Source organism: Miscanthus floridulus, chromosome 11 (genome assembly GCF_019320115.1).
Source record: "Miscanthus floridulus cultivar M001 chromosome 11, ASM1932011v1, whole genome shotgun sequence".
Taxonomy (NCBI): domain Eukaryota; kingdom Viridiplantae; phylum Streptophyta; class Magnoliopsida; order Poales; family Poaceae; genus Miscanthus; species Miscanthus floridulus.
Window position 1 is genome coordinate 75,692,569 of NC_089590.1, and position 18,342 is coordinate 75,710,910.

At 44.7% G+C, this 18,342-nt stretch overlaps 1 pseudogene; it reads right to left on the bottom strand.

Annotated features, from left to right (window-relative positions):
- Positions 1–13,090: 13,090 nt before the first annotated feature.
- On the bottom strand, positions 13,091–18,342 carry LOC136492229 (uncharacterized; annotated as a pseudogene).

Consider the following 18,342-nt stretch of genomic DNA (forward strand, 5'->3'; position numbering starts at 1 on the left):
TAGGAACTTGGTTGTATGCCTCTTTTCAATCGCCCTATAGCAACTCTATAGCATGCTGCTTTGCCCGCCATGCCTTTGAGTAGTTCACTCTATAACCAGTGAACCCAAATATGGTCTCGATCATGCTTGAAACAAATGTGTCACTATTGTCCCTAACCGTGCCAACAAGATGACGACCAAGGTAACGGGCTATGTTTTGGGCATGCACACCCTTTGGCTTCAAAGATCGGCATGTGTGAGGTTGCCTCACATTGCGAATCTTCCAATTTTCATTTCTCTACCTTCGAGCCCATAGACCCCATCCACATCCATTCTTGTAGAGGACCGTGTACCTCTTGTTCTTGTCTGAGTGGCTCACATAATACGGCCTATGAAACCAAATGGCATAATCCATCAGGAAATACTTGAGATGATCCAATGTATCAAATACCATTCCCTTCTTAATCTCCACCTCCTCACTATCTAGTACCTCATTGGCCAACAACGACAAACCGGTGTCACATATTGCCTGGTCAACCATACTAATGTCCATGAAATTTGGTACCGAGGTTACCTCCACATGGACAGTCTTCAATTGCCTCAATTCAACGTCATTGTACTCCATTCTCAATGACATGTCAGCTAGGACTCCTATTGCATCCAAAAACCCTCCCTCACAATAATCACTTTCGTCCTCGCTACTAGGCTCAGACCTATACTCGTCCTCCAACACATCATCCAAAAGTACTTGGCTCCAAAGTAAAGTCATCTTCGTCTGCGGAGGCAACATCAACTTCATCATCCTCTGATCCTTGGGATATGTCATCCATATCATGTGTTCCATCTCCATTACCATTGTCCTCATCAAACATTTCTTCATCAAAATCATCATTCAAGGCACCGGGCTCACATGACCTATCAACTTCTCTAACAACAACCGCCTACAATTCTTCATCTTGGGTAAGGTTCTCTATGGGCTCCACATCAACACTATCATCCATAGACACCACACTTCGGCTAGACCCCTTCTCCACAAAACTTCCAAGCACTTAACACTGCTACTCTTAACAACCTCTATGTAGTTCTTCCATTCATCCTCACATGACAAAGACATCAACACATAATGTGCCCGTTCCTTCCTACAGTCAAATCTGCCTCTCAAGCTTAGTGGCCACCCAAATTTATCCTAGCACTTGCTAACCAAAGCATCAAAGGTAGGAGGTCCACTAAAGAACTCAACATGTTCGTGCATGCTTTTGAACTCCCCATTTTCTTTCACTTTGCCACCATGAAACAATCGCACTAACCGATCCATCTACAAAATATGAACCAACATAGCAACAACACATGAACTAAGCATTTCATAAATAAATCATATCCATTCACTAATACACTATAATAACAAAAACTTCATAGTGATGTCAACAAAGGCAACAAACATTCTGATCTAAATCCACCATGCACCAACTACCAAAGTCCATGCAACATGTAGTTTACGTCCAATCCACGGGCAGAGTATATCCTAAACCTAATATACGCATCAAATACTAACAAGCAACGATCAAAACATTGTCACCATCCCTAATTTCATAACCCTAGTCTTCAAACTCATGAGGCAAGAAATTAAGAAAAAGAGGGGGGAAGATCAACCTGGCAGTGTACTTGAGTCCACGAAGTAGGGAGGTCACGGACCACGCTGGGACAAACCTCGCCGGCGGCGCTGCCATGGCCAGGCATGCCGACAAGGTGCCGATGACGCGGGGAGCCTGCCTGCTCCCCCTAGCATCATTCCCCTGCCACATGAGGGAGAGGGAGAGAGAGGGTAGTAGGAGCAGCCACTCAACTCACCGGCAGTGCAGGCTCAGATGGCTGGGGCAGTTAGGGACGTGGGGTGGTGGCGACACCTAGGCACGCGGAGTGAAGGAGAGCGAGAGTGAGAGAGAAAGGAAAATGGGCCAGATTGGCCATATCATATATGACCCTATCGCGCCAGCCCGCCTAGTGCGACAACCATGTCTTACCTGAGTCGCTGGCGCTACAGGGCAGGCCCCACAGAACGCCATGCCAGCTCCGGTCAATGATGTGTGCCACCGTGGCGCCCCTTGTCGTGCCAGCGCTTGTGGCACGACAAAGTGGTGCAGTTGCGCTGGCGCGACCAAAAGGGATAGATTTGCAAATACTTTTTTGGATTAGTATTAAAATATTGTTTAAGAAAGGATTAAAAATAAAAAAATTCATTTGGGTTTTTGCCGCAAGAGACGAGCGCATCAGTCATGGTATAGTGTTTTTCTCACACAACAAATCAGCAGTAGAAACTGTTAGTCGAACAGCTCCCAAAGTTGATGGGCATCTGATCGTCTCATCTACGCTCTCCGCCGCCATCACCTCTCCTTGTTCTTGGAATGGGAAAGCGACCACCAGCCCATGTGCCGGTTGAAAACGAACAGGATAAATCATGTTTTGTCCGCAACCGTATACCGTATTTTCTCTAGGATAAACGGAAACAGGACCGAAAAACAGGACGGTGTAAAATGGGAGTGGGACCAAAAATGATGGAGCGTTTGTCCATCTGTATTTGCAGAATCCCATTTTTGACCGGGATATCCCATTTTTCATCAATCCGGGATAGGCAGCCCAGCACAGCCTAGAAGCCTAATGTGGCAAAAAATACGCAAACCCTATCCTATTGCTATCTAGCTCCAGCCAGCCGCACCCGCGCCGCACTCTGTGTCTTCGCCGCCCTCCCCCGTTCCACGCACTGGACCCACAGAGCGCAGACTCGCAAGAGTCACAACTTGCCTCCCCTCGGTGTCGGCGCAGCGACACATACGCTGCCTCCCCCATCCAGCCATCCCTACTTCCCCATCCACACTCTGTCACGCCCTCTAACCCTCTACTATCCCTGACTCCCTATCCTACTGATGTCACCGGCTAGAGGAGAAGACCGTGGTGGCTTGATGCCACCTGAAAAGCACCTAGGCCTATCGAGCTACCTTCGCCTTCCAGAATCGCCGGTGCCACCTCCCTCTGTCAAAGGCAGCACGAGCGGATCTATTTCAGTTTCAAGTAAACCTCCTCTCGGACTCTAGGTTCTTGGATTTGTAGTCTTCACTCTAGGTTCTTGGTTGCAGACTTGCAGTAGAAATTAATACAAGTTGCATTTTAACTAATTGATAGGGTCCAAGAGGAAAGCAAGTGATGTTGCTAGTAAGGGGGCACTTGTTGTGTCTGGGTCTTCATCTTCAGCAGCAAAGAGTACTCATGAAATTCCATTTAGTGGTAGTGGCACTAGCACACCAGCAGAAACACAGGGACAACAACCAGGTATTGATGGTAGTGACGTGCAGAGACAGGGCCAAGGTGCCAAACATGCCGTAGATATTGTTGTTGTTGTTGATAATGATGATGATGGTGATGGAGTGGTAGATGAAGTTACTCCTGGTAAAGGGAAGAGGCAGAAAAAGTGCACATCAGAGATGTGGAACTATTTTACCAAGAAAAAGATGGTAGTCGAGGTCAATGGAAAGAAATATGAGCAACTATGGGGTTTTTGCAACTTCCCAAATTGCAATACGAAGTATAGAGCTGAGTGTAGCAATGGCACTACTAGATTCAAGAACCATCTAAAGTCATCACATAGCATTGTAAAGGGGCAGCTATAGCTCATGGCAGAAAAGGATAATGGGAAAGATGTCACAGCAATACAACCCTACAGGTATGATCAAGAGGCCAGTGTGAAAAAATTATATTTGGCAATAATCATGCATGAGTATCCTTTCAATATTGTTGAGCATGACTATTTTGTTGAATTTGTCAAGTCTTTGTGGCCTAGCTTTCCATTGAAGTCTAGAGTCACTGCTAGAAAGGAAATAATACATATATATCTAGCTAAGAAGGAGAAGTTATATGCATATTTGAAAACAGCCACATGTCATTTTAGTACTACCATGGACATATGGACATCATGTCAAAACAAGTCTTATATGAGTGTCACCTTACATTGGATAGATGATAATTGACATATTCAGAAGAGAATATCAGCTTTCTTTCAAGTAGAGGGACAACGTACTGGTCACAAGTTGGTTGAGGTTTTTACTGAAGTCATGGTTAAGTGGTTTGTTGAGAAGAAATTATTTGCCTTGACTTTGGACAATGCATCAAACAACTTGGTGTCTGTTACTTATTTAATTGATGACCTTACAGAGAATGGTAATGCATCTTTGGTTTGTGATGGCGCATTTTTCATATTAGATGTGCATGTCACATTCTCAACTTAGTTGCTAGGGATGGGCTAGCTGTTATTAACAAAGCTCTTGGAAAGATGAAATCATTGGCACTAACTATAAAGGGATCTCCCTTGTAATGGGAGGAACTCATAAAGTGTGCAAGAGAATGTGGGTTGGATACTTCAAAGGGCATTCAACTTGATGTTGCAACTAGGTGGAACTCAACATATTTGATGCTAAGGGATGTCTTGCATTACAAGCCTGCTTTCTTAAGGCTAGAGACAGCAAATCGCAGTAAGTATAAGCAAATTTCTCCTACTGATGATGAATGGAAGATGGTTTTAACAGTTTCTTAGTGCTTAAAAAAGTTTTATGATCTTACTGTACTGTTATCTGGTACTTCATATCCAACTGCAAATCTGTTCTATAGAGGTTTTTGTGAGATAAAAGAGTTGCTAGATAAATGGTCTTATAGTCCAGATTTGATTATTAGGGAAATGACCAAATCTATGAGTGAAAATTTGAGAAATATTGGACTTCTTTCAATACTGCTCTTGTTGTAGCATGCTTCCTTGATCCAAGATATAAGCACAGACTTGTAGAGTATTACATGAGAAAGTTCTATGGTGACTACTTTCAAATTAAACTTGATGAATTTATTAGTGTTCTCAAGGACTTGTATAAGTCTTATGCTACCTGTACACCTAAATCGTCAAAGGCAAAGGGTGCTGTGAGTGCAAATGAATTGGTCAACCTAAGAGATCATGAGAGTCGAGATGCTGAACTTGAGAGTTTCTTATATGATGATTGTGGGCCTGATAGAAATGAAGTAAATGAGTTAGACAAATATATGGCAGAGCCACTGTTGAAGCAAAATCCATTTGATATTTTAGCTTACTGGAAGAACAATACAGATAAATATCCAATTCTTGCACAAATTGCTCAGGATATGATGGCAATACAAGTGTAAACAGTAGCTTCTGAGTCTGCATTTAGTGGGGCTGGGCGAGTTGTTGATCCCCATCGTAATCGTCTAGATCCTGAGATGGTACAAGCACTGATTTGCGCCAAGGATTGGATACATGCAGCAAGCAAAGGTAAATTTTTTCTTAGTTCTTCAATCTCATTGTCGCATATTATTTTCCTAGCTGATCAATCTGAAGTACAATATTGTGTGGTCTTTATTTTGATTTTTAGATCCCAAATACATTTCTACAATTGTGGCTGAACTGTTACCTCCGGAGATGGTATCTATTAGTACTAGTCCCCCCCACTGATGACGATGAGGTATTTATGTTGGCTTATAAAACAGTTCTATAATAGCTAAAGACAATAACATAGCCTTACATTTCCAATTAATCATGAATATATGTGCTGAAAATTGTAGGGAGAATGGCAAAGTGCTCCAGACGCAATGAATGAAGATGGTGAGCTGTGAAAAACTGATGTGTCGTGGTGCTGTGTGCGCTCTGTGTTGTTGGTGAACCATTAAATAAACATGTTGTATGGGTGTCGGTGGACTACTGAAATTTCTGTTTGTGAACACATGTGTATCGCTGTTTGCCTATTTATGCTGAACACATGTTGTTTGTGACTTGTGACTTGTGAGCACGTGATGTGTCATGTCTCTTGTCTCATATGATGTATGGATAGTTCATATTTGTGTGATGTATGGATATTTGGTATTGCACTTTGGTCTCTGTATTTGAGCTATCATATGCGGCATACATGTTCTGGCTTAAGTTTCTGTTTACCGTTCGTTTTCGTCAATTCTCCAATCATATTTACCTGTTTTTGTATTTCCGTTTATCCTGCTACCGCTTTTGTTTTTGGTTGTCTGGCTCCCGCTCCTGTTTCCATCTAAAAATATGAAAACAAAAAAGATAGAGTGAATTTCTGTTCATTTCCGTCCGTTTTCAACTTTATGTGTCGTTGTGGCCACGGCAGGCAGTAACAGCATCATTCGGCCGGGGACACAAACGCAAGCGGGCACCCCGCATGCACGCACGCATGCAACAGTAGTAGTCCTCCTACAATACAGCACGCACAGCGTTTGCCGCCTCACCGCGACTGCCCGACACACGTCCACGGCACACGCGGCTTGCCCCGTCCTGACGCACCGCGCCCTCTCTTCCCCCCATGCCCCTTGGCACCGCAGCTCCACGCGCCGGCAGCGATCGATGCATTGTCAAATCGAAGCTAGGCACGGGTCATGTGCATGGTGTCCACGCGTGCTGCCGGCCAGAGACATACTGTAGTTACTTCCGGGTTCCGGCACCCGCCGTCGTCCCCTATTTTTTTACAATTTAGCTCTTTTTTGAAGAAAATTTATGTTTGGCCCCTGGAAGACTTAAACTCATCTTTGGACCCTGGGGGTCGACGCCAGGAATTATGGCTCTGAGGTAACACGTCTCGGCGCCAAGGTGCCTGGCCAAGCATAGCAAGCCATCCTAGGTGACGTTCACGTGGCCGGCACCTCAGCGTCATAGATCTTGGCGCCAACCTCGGCGCCATAGATTTGGCACCAAGCTCGGCGCCATTGATTTAAAATCCAAAACCAAGTTTCCCTTGCCGATGTTGCTCTCATTTGTTCACCCCCCTCTCGGTTTCTTCCTCTCCCTACCCCGCCCAATCTCTTGAATCGATGGATTTGACCTTGGATACTTGGATTTGATCCATACATCTTCGCGAGTAAGGTATCCTCTCTCCCCTTATCAAATTTTACGTATTGATTTGGTATATATTACGTCTATTTTGTAACCCTAGATACGTTAGTACCTAATGTTTGAAGTGATTTTTTATTTTTTGTATTATGTGACGGTAGGATGCCAAGACGTGGTAAAGCTAGTAAGCCAAGGTAATATCTTATCATTGTGTTATATTATTTTTTTTATTTTTTGTATTATGTTTTTTTTGTATTTATGTTCAATTGTAGTTATGGCCGAATGACCGGAAATGCCTTCGACTCGTTGCCTCTGCCTAGTGGTGTTCTAGTGCCCATGTGCTTTTGCGGCGATCCTTACAAGGTAGCCAAGTCCGATGAAGAGGACAAGTATAGGTAGAGGTATTGGATGTGTGCCAATTTTGTGTTTGAGCCTACGCTTCGTCAGCGCCGCATTAACAAGATGGTGAGAAATTAATGTTGTTTAATATTTATTGTGTCAAATAAAGTCTTGCATGATTTATTTGTTTTGTAACAATTGCATTTGTTGTAGACCCCTCCACCGCTCTGTGATTTTGAGCAGTGGATCGACACTGAGATCAAGTCGGAAGACAAGGAGTGGATGCAGAAATTATTATGGTGGGAGGCAGAGGACAAGGAGATGATGGAGAAGAGACGCAGAGAGGAGGCTCTAGAAAAAGGAGCACAAGGAAGAGGAGGAAAGGAGGCGTGTTGCTTCGCACATGGAGGAGAGGGAGAGAAAGCTTGAGCGTGCGCAGCGAGCGAAGGCAGCGATGGAGGAGAATCCCGATGCCCAGAGGAAGGGAAAGTGGCCTCGTTGCACTCAGTAGTCTTCATAACTTGCTATTTCTATAGTATATTCATGAACAATGTTGTCTAATCTTGGACTTTGCATTGTGTAGTCATGTAATGCACTTTTAGTTTGTCGTCATGTACTTCAAATGTTGTTATGTTGATTAATGTGCTCAATTATTGGACCTTTCATAGTGTCATTGGTTTTATTATTTGTTGTCATAATATTGAGTTTAATATTGCATAGGTAGTGAAACGAGGTCACGTAGTGCAAATAAAATGTAACGAAGTAGTGGATTACCTAATTCAACACACACAACACATGAAATGGCATGTGATAACATGTACCAAACTAGGGTACAGAGGTCTTAGACTAAACCTAACATGTCTTAGGTAATTGAAACAAACAACAAGCACATGAAATGGCATGTGAGAACATGTGCCAAACAAGGGTACATATTTCCTTCGACTAACCCTAACATGCCTTAGATGATTAAAGCAAAAAAACAAACACATGGATGTCGCCTGTTAAAAAGATTGGTTTGTCCTAGTAGTGTGGCCACATAGCAAATTGTGTTGCACCTTCTCCAAAGTATCCCCCTATTGCTGGTGGTGGTGGCAGGAGGGGGGTGGCGGCGGAGGACCCTTGTTCCTGTGATTAGGGCAGGTGCAATATGGATCATTGTAGAGTGCCTCCTGTGAACTGCCACCATTGTTGTCGTCTTCTTGTTCGTCGTCCTTGTAACCACTGCTAACTTCCCTTTCTAGATCAAAGATACGGTCCTGCAGGTAGTAGATGTACTCCGCATACGGATAAATAGGTCGAGGATCGACCCACCTAGTGAACCCACTGTTTTCTTTGGACAAGGAAGATTGCAATAAGTATGTCATGTAAGTTGTATAGAAGATGAACATATTAAAGAAACAAATAGTAATAGCAATTACCCATGCTCACGGGCACTTGAAGAAACGTCGGCCTCCATCTATTCCCTCGGTGAACATCTGCACTAGACAGTCCTCACCATGCATGCATTTTGGCCACTCTTCTTTCCGTTCATCGTATTCTCTCAATGGTGCCTCTTTGGTGAAATCACTTTTGCTCTCGATTGGGAACCTCTCATAAAGAGCTTCCTCAAAGAAATCGGGACCAAGAGGACCCTCTCACCTAATGGTAGTTCTCTTTCCCTTTCCTCTTCCTCTGGACGACCCTCAAGACATTGGTACTGCAATGAAAGATAATGCTGAGGAGTGCTCTTCCTCCTTGTTGTGTGTTTGAATGAGAGGGAGTGAGGGGTTATTTATAGGTTGAGATGAGGAATGGAGGCTTCTCAATGTGACATGTCAGCGATCTATGTGCCTCTTCGCCTCAGCCCTTGGATCAAACAGTAATAAGATGGATGGTGGAGATTGAGTGAAGTTGTGCTTCCTTGCATGCCTTCGTACCTATAGGTGTACTATTGTCTGAAAAGGCTAGATTCGTTCACTGTTGCTGAAAAGCCTATATTCATCTACAAAGCATATATACGATATGATTGGACTATGCATGTTCTACTAAATTTATATTTAATCTGTGTACTACATTTGTGCCTTTGTAGCAGTGAAGTATAATTAATGATTCACGGAAAAAATTTGCAAAAGTTTCCCTTGTTTCAGGAGCATCCACGATTACAAGCAGAGACATCATTATATAATCCAAACATTTAATCGTCCAAAGACCACAATACAACCACATCGAACATCACAATCAACATAACATGTCCTGCATAGTCCAAATAGTACACAATGTCCATACAGCCTCAAATAGTTATAGGAAAGTAACTACATACTTTCCAAATCTCCACACATGCAAAATAAGCAAAGTCCATGCAGCCCAAATAGTTTCTGTCATCGGATCTAAGTTGTTACCATAGTCTTAACCTACAAGTCGTCGTCACCTTCTCCTAGTCTTACCCTTGCCCTTGTGGCCAAGAGCGTCGGTGCCTGGAGTGTACGTGCAAGGCGGACGACGTCTTCTCGTTCCTGCAACCTGCGTAGCCTGAGTCGAAGGAGCGTCCTGGAGCTGAGACTCAGCAAGCTCATCATAACCACGCTCCTTGGCCTCCTCGTCGCCTTCGTCGTCGTCCTCGTCTCCGTGGCCTTGGAAAGTGTCCACCGTCGCAGCGCTAGTACCTCCGTGAGAAGAAGAACCGAGGCCTACAGGTGTGTCCTATTATCGTGCGTGTGGCCCGTGTACGTCCATTGTAGCGCTAGTACCACAACCACAACGAGCTGTAGCACGTCGCAGCCTACGTGCTAGCCTCTGTCATGCAAAGATGCAAAGATATTAAGTAGAAAACCATAGCTCAAACAACTTACTTAAGCATAAAACAACAAGAGGGCTAATGTCGACTTACTCCAAGAAAGCTATTTAGTGTGTCCTCGTCCACGCCTGTCTTTGGAAACTGTTCGATCTCAATCACAGATTGCTTCAGCGCGTTGCCCTGCAAAAAAATAAAAATAAAAATACGTTTAAAATCTGAAATTAGAATCTTACTGAACCATGGCCTAATCCACCATCACGCTGGCAGCCCAATCCACCAAGCATGGCCTAAATGAACCCCACCTCATCCATGCCAATGTGTCATGACACAGAAAGGGAGGCCCTAGAGAAGTGGAGGTCCCAGGTGGCTGTTGGCTAGGTGGATGGACCAGTGCTAACAGCGCAGCTGTCATTACCACCATCAGCACCAGAACCCATTCCTAAGGTATCGGCTAAGATTGATGTTTAAGCTGAAAAAGAGGTATACTAGTATAGTAGGGAAGACATAGCAACCAAATTTGCAACTGACAGAATGGGCATAAAGATATATAAATCTGATTGCTCGTATCTCTGAGGCTAGACCAGGGAGTAAAATGGATGAAATACAGTGTTGAAGCTGCAGATGAACGGGGAGAAAGAGAGATGACACAGAAATAGTTTATCTTGCTTTCTAAATTTCAGCTGTACTACGAGCTTGCAATGTTCCTAGGTATGCTATATACTGCTTGTGTTTTAGTCCAATAAATTTCAGCTGTACTACATTGTACCATCTTTACATGGATGAAAATATTTGCCTGTCATCTTAAACAAGGACTCGTGCTTATGCCGACTAAGCTGAAAACAGGATGATGAAACAGGACCATCCCGGCTCTATTTGGGAATGAATGAATGAAGAGATTAGTAACCTTTAAGCGAACTAAACACACAGACACACAAATTGACAGATTTCGGCCTCATATAAATACTCTCTCCGGCCAAAAAGAAACTGTCGTTTTTATATATTGACTGCATGCAACAGCAACTGCCCGCTTCATTCAGAAGCTGCATGCAACACCCCAGCAACAAAACACAGGGTATGTGGCTCACAGTTATACAGGGTGGGTATGACAGCAGCTAGCATCTCCAAAAACACATTCCCCACCAATTGAAATCATAGCAGCAGCATGACAGCAGCTAGCATCAAACAGATACACTAGTTTTTATAAATTTGTTTGCTTAAACTATAATTGGCATGGATCACATACTATAATTCACATGTATACCTAGCTGAAATAAATAAGATGGGGTTATAGTTGACATTAACACTCGGTCCAGGATCGGCGCAGGCTCCACCTGTGTCTCAGCCCTCGTCACAAGGTCGTAAGACATTTGTTCGTCGTCGGAGGAATCAATGTCGGCATAGTCTGTTTGGGTCCACTGCACCTTCAGCTTGGTCCTTGTTGCCCGGTTGTACCAAGATAGATACGCTCTGAAGTTCTCGTTCGTGTGGGGCCGGTCATTCTCATACAAGTTCTCATGAAAGTGATCCCAGTGGTCGATGTAGTCATGGTGCTAGGTCTCAAAGTCCGTCTCTTTCTTTTGTTTCCGATGATCGATCCTGTAGGGTGCCAGAAATGAAATTCAAGTTAGTGGAGATGTAACTCAAATACCTTTCTTTATATTACAAATATACGCTACATCATTTTTGCGATGCATGCTATGAATAAATCAATACATATGCATATGTATGATTATATATTTATTTATTTCATATTTATTTTACCATTCCAGATTTTTATTGATACTCTTCAGTATCCCAAAGGTTATCGATATTAACTACACTGAAGGATCTAGTGATAGAAAGTGGAGTAGTACAAATTTTCCATGGACTAAGGAACTTGAGGTAATTTTCTTCAGTATCATTTTTTAATTATTTACACCATCACTGATTTGTGAATACTATTTAACTTTTAGTGCATATTCAGGCCAAGAACAGAAATAAGTTTGGAATCTATTGCACTTGTCTCACTCATCCAAGACCAGATCATGCACTTGTCACAGGTAATGAACCATTTCATCTCCTTGTACATATTTCTCGGCGTTTTTTTTTCTGATTGATTACCTTTTGGCTGGAGCAGGCAAATATTCCTGCAACTTATTTGAGTGGCAACTTGGACTAGTCTGAACAGCAAGAGATAATGAGAGATTTAAAGTCATGCCGCTACAAGTTGCTGTACGTCACTCCAGAGAAAATAGCTAGGTAAGTGGAATGGCGCCCATTGTGAGTTAAAAGTATGAAGCAGCTGTATTCAGATTAAGTCACATCATCTCATGTGGTTACGGTGTTGGATCTGGCAGTGGCTATGGTGGCAACTACAACAATGCTTCAGGTGGTGGATATTCCGGCAATGATGGTTACGGCGATGGAGCTGCCAGTGGTGGTTATGATAACAACTTGAGCAGCAGATACAGCAGCAGTGGAAGGTATAATACCACTGGCAGTTCTGATGGAAACACTGGTGGGTACAATTCTTCTCCCAACCCATATGGTGCAGGCAACTACGGTGCAGCCAACTACAATACAGGAAGTTCCAGTGGTGGAACCTCAGGAGAATTTGGTAGCGACTTTAGTGGTGGACGTTTTTGGTGGCAACAACTTCTCTGGAAATGTGACTGGTGGTGGCTACAGTGGCAGCAGCAGCACGGGAGAGTTTTTATGGCGGCGGGGCAGGCTATGAAGCTAACAAGCCGCAGTACAATGGCCAAGACGACCTGATGGACGATTTCTTCGACAAGGAAGTGGCAGAGGGTAAATGAGGGTGCTGCGTACTTGCATCTCTCGCACGATGCAAGTTCTATTGTAGCAGACCATCTCAGATTTAAGTTGGGCTTTGCAGGTACACTTAAGACCCAAGACAAAGAAATGCGTTGAGGACATTGATATGTTTATCCGCAAAAATCATTCTAAAGAACGTGGCATTATATATTGCCTTTCAAAAATGGATTGTGAAAAAGTGGCAGAAAAACTAAGGGTTATTTCTCGAAACTATAAGCTGTTCATTGTTCGTATGGATATTTAAGTTCTATGGTAGCAGATTGAATTCTTGATTATTTAATAAAGTTCAAAGACGCTTACTTGTGCAAGTCTATTGACGTCGAGAACGGCTCCACGGACCACTTCTGCCTCAACCCAAACTGGCGTGCAACCTGGTGTGGCAGGTGGAACTCAACCGCATAGAAACAAATCAACGGACACCGCATCAGGTACAGGTCTTCGTCCATCTTGCACATGATGCTAAACCCAATATGCTCGTACTGTTCGTCCTCGTACGGCTCCCAAGTAACCTGCATTTGATTCTTCAGTCACGTAGTGATTACATCGGGAAAACAAATTAGTATGTGAAATGCAGCTAACTCACCAGCCCTGGCGTGAGTGCGTCAAGCTCGTTCGCGAACTCGATGTAGGCGCGTTTACTCCGGGCGAAGGGACCCTTAACCTGGTCCCAAAGGTAGGCATACGTCGGCCGACGTCGAAGGCCATGCACCTTGAACCAGGGACGAGGATCACCAACTTGGGGCTGACCGACCGGTAAACGAGACCACATCCAAAGCTGAAGCAGGTAAACACATCCTCCTAATAAAGAGTTCGTCGAACTCCGGCGGCAAGCCTCACAAAGCTGTCGGTACAAGTACCCCAGCACTGCGGAACCCCAGTTGTAGCCCCTCGCCGTGTCCCAGTCAGTAAGACAGGGCAGGTACATCCATGACGCGGTGTCTCCCATCATGTCGGGGAACATAACACAGCCAAAAAGATGCATGATCCATGCCCTGCAGTAGTAGGTAACTGTCTGCTCGTCTGCATGATCAGGACACTGACCAAAGTTATGCCTCAGCCAACTAATGAGTACTCCTGAGGAGCGGGCACCCGGTGTCTCTGGAGGAAGCTCTCTTCCAAGGAAGGCCTCCACTCTACCTCTCCAACCAGCAGCAGTGCAGGGGCCGATAACTGGGCGGCCACTTATACGGACACCCAGGAACTTCTGCATGTCCTGAAGAGTAACGGTCATCTCTCCGCAAGGTAGGTGGAAGTTGTGTGTCTCCGGCCTCCATCTACAAAACAAGAAAGAAGTACTAAGGTTATATGCACATCGAGAACCGAAAATATAAATGGAAGTGAATATGTTCATAATTTTGGTACCTGTCGACTACAGCTGAGATCGTCGTGGGGTTGAAGGCAGGCACCCCACGGCGAACCTAGAACGATACAACATCAAGTCCAGCCCTCTCAAGGAGAGGAGTGTACCTGTCGCCGTACCGCATGTCCTCGAACTTATCGTGGGAACGAGGACGAAGAGGGTTCAGTTCCTGCAAAGAATAGAAATTATTATATTAATTCATGAACACAAATACATGTGCAGAGGAAAAATAACATGCAGAAGTAAAGTCGTTACCTCCCCCTCCGCGGTGAGTCGTGGTTCTCCTCGCAGTACGGCTCCAGCAAGTGGAACGGCTCCATCCTACAAAATATAATGACAAAGTACAGATAAGTTTTATATGAACAAATAAATAACTTTTTGGTACTAGTAAACATGCATGTGAAACATTAGTTATTTACACCTGACTAAGCGGCCAATGGCATGTACGTGAATTATGCCCAAGTCTACCATATTTGCCACATTGGTTCTGGTCGGGGTCAGTAAGAAAGGGGGTTGCTCTCTCTCGCCTCGTTCTACCGAAAACCTGGTCCATGACCATCTTGTGCCTCGTCCTCTTCCGGGTTCCATGTTTGTCCCAACGGGTACCAGGATCCGCAATGTATTTCGGCCCAGTGTAAGGTGGCCACTGACCCTCATCCAGGAAAGGCTCGAAACGGGGAGACCAAGTCTGTACAAGGCTGTCAACACTGAACTCCGACGGTATCTGGGTCTCGTAGGTAAAGTTGCGATGCTGAGATGCTGCAACATAATGAGAACAAGGGAAGTGGTACTGCCTGGTTTTCCCACATCGGTATGAGAAATTAATAAGTACCACAATATAACTCCTTGATGGCCGGATCTCACCATCGAATGTTGTACCACCCCTTTCTGTGACCTGGTACTTGCCGGTGTTGTGGTCAAAGCAATCGACGTCATGTGTGATAGCCCTTTCCTTTGCCTTGTCGAGATGCTTATTAGGTTTAGGTGCCCATTTTTTATTATTACTCTGTAGTGCCATTGCTTGAGCGTGTCTATCGTTAAACCATGCAACTAGCCTATAAAAGGTGAATGATACAATGGATTGACGGGCATGGCACGTATACCCTTGAGTACACTATTAAATGACTCCGCCATGTTGCTAGTTTGAAACTCGTACCTCCATCCACCATCGTCGTAGGCTCTTGTCCATTTCTTAGGTTCTCTCATCAATCCTCTCAGCCACTGCCTACCTTCTGTGTTTGTTGCCGTTTTTAGCCGCTCCAACTTCTCCTCGAAGAACGGCACCTCAAGCATGCGAGCAACCTCCTCGAATAGAGGAAAGTTGTCCTTCGTACCATCCTTCCGAAGTAAATTCTCGGCAAGGTGTCAAGCGCACCAATGGTGGTGCAAAGGTGCATACCTCGGAATCTGCTCCTGTACGGCACTGAGTATGCCTTGGTGTCTATCAGATATGACACCTACCTCCTTATGAGGGCCAATGACATGGATCCTAACAAGCCGCAAGAACCATCTCTAGCTATCTTTGTTCTCCCTCTCCACCAAAGCGAAAGCCAAAGGAACCAATGCGTTGTCTACGTCATAGGAAATGGCTACCAAAAGTGTGCCTATGTACTTGTCAAGCAGAAAAGTACCATCAATGGATAACACTTGACGACAATGCCTGAAGGCCTCGACGCACTGGGGAAAGCACCAGAATGCATGAAAGAATATCTGCCTCCTGTCCTTCCATTCATTCGGCTTCGGGATATACTCATAATGCATGCCTGGATTTACTGCTTTCATTACATTGAACATTGCAGGCAACTGCTCGTACCCCTCCTCTCAGTCCCCATATATCATCTTCTAGGCCCGTTGCTTTGCCCTCCATGCTTTTCCATACTTTATGTCATACTTAAATATATCCTTACTCATCTCCATAATTGTCCTGACCTTCAAGTTGGGCTGACCCTTCAAAGTTGTGTATAACTTTCTAGCAATGAGGGTAGAGGTCAACTGTCTATGCTTCTGTTTTATATCTGTCTGGGCATAAGTGTGTGGGCCTACAATTTTAGTGATCTTGAATTTCCCTATGGCCTTCTGTTTACGAGCATAGACCCTCCAATTGTAATATGCCATCTCGCACACCACCGTGTAACGGCGCTCCACATAGGATAGGAGTGCCTCACCTTGAATGGTCTCTTACATCTCATAGAATATTCCTGTAGCCACCTTCTTAAGGTGGGCAAGTCCTTGAAGACCATGCCCAACTGAATTTCCACGTTGCCATCGGTCTCAGGAGCCTTTAGCAGCTCGTCATCTCTTCCTTCTCCATAAGTATGTTGAGAATGACTAAGATAGCTGAATTCATGAACCAGTGGATCATGATCAGGACACAAGCGTCTGATGAGCTCTATTTCTTGTTCGCTCAAAGTTGCAACTAGGCGGTTATCATCGAATCAACAGCCTTTGTTGTGCCATAAGGCTCCTCATCATCCGCAATATCAACATCTACACTGTTAGAGGCCATAAACCCTGGGTCCATGTTGGTTGATGGAGGAACAGGAGTACAACCATCATTATCAAGATTGTCTCCTGCATTTAAAGCACAAATATGGATACCACTGAGACAAAGGAATAGAATGAACAAAGAATAAGGAGAGCTAAAGTGTTACTAAATCACTTACTAGGATGATTCTGGGTCAAAGAGATCTCCTGAGGGGCACCTACAATATCATCAGTCCCACATTCTGCACGGACACCAGAACATACACCAACCTCATTTGGGGCAGATTGAGCATCGGGCACTACAACCGCATCTTCCACATCCACCTCACGGTTGGGTAATAGAGGCTCATAGGGTGCTGGATTCTCTGGTGCTGGCGACAACCCATGAGGGGGTGAATGAACCTTACGGGGTGAATACCCATGAGGGGTGGGATCATTGGACAACTTCCACACAACCAAATCTAAACATTGAAACTCATTCTTCATGACAGTTTTGGCATATTTGTCCCATTGAGCCTCTGATGCAATTGGGACCAACCATCTCAAAATTGTCCCTGACCTGCCATGGTGAAGTACCCCCTCAACTAAGATGGTATCTTCATTTGAATTACATTTAAGCTCATCACGAGCCCTACCAAACAACTCACAAAACAATGGCCGATCATCGAATATCACTAGCACCCTTTTCATTCCAACAAAACTGACATTACCAAACTCATCTTCCTCCACACTTCCTCTATGATACAGGGTGACTACGTTGTCCATCTAGTTGGTATGCATATCAACCAAGTTATTACGGGTATATTATTATAAGATAACTAACCATAATATCTAACTACATTTGCTAACTAAATTACCTAACTATCAACCTAAACAAATAAGTATCTAACTGTCTAACTATCTCTATAACAAGATAAGAGATTTGGTAACTACACTTACTAACTAGCTAACTAAATCAATAGATAACTAACTCCCTAATTATATCTCTAACAATCTAATCTAACTAAATAAGCTACATACATATATTCCTAAGTATATAATATAACTAAATAAATAAGCATCTAACTTTCAACATATGTACTTAAATTTGCTAACTAAATTTGCTAAATATTCTAAAAAAATTAGTAACTAAATTATCTAAAGTACATTAACTAATTTAAGTTAACTAAAAAATACCTAACTAATTTAAGTTACCTGGATGGCTTGCTCGCGCACGGCCCGGAGGGGCAGGGGGGCGCGGGGACCCAGAGGGGCAGGGGGCGCAGGGCCTGGAGCCCAGCCGGTCGGCGGGAGCTCCGGCGAGCGGTGGCGGGCTGCCCTCGCCGTCGGACAGAGATGAGGAGGAGGGAAGGGGCGACGAGGGCGCGGCGGTGCGTCGGCGGCCTGCTGCGAGCGGTTGCGCGGGGGCGCAGGAGGTGAGAAAGGGAGGGGGCGCAGGGACCGGACGGTCGCCGGTGGCCTGCTGCCGACGCAGGAGGCGCGGTCAACGGCGGCGCGGACAGGGAGAGCTGCGGTCAACGGCGGCGCAGGAGGCAGAGACAGAGCACGAGAGAGAGCTGCGGTCGCGGGTTTTGAATCAATGCTCGGCGCCAAGATCTGTGGCGCCGAGGTGTCGGCCACGTGAACGACACCTAGGATGGCTTGTTGTGCTCGGCCAGACACCTCGGCGCCATGTGGCGTTGAGATGTGATATCTCGGCGCCAT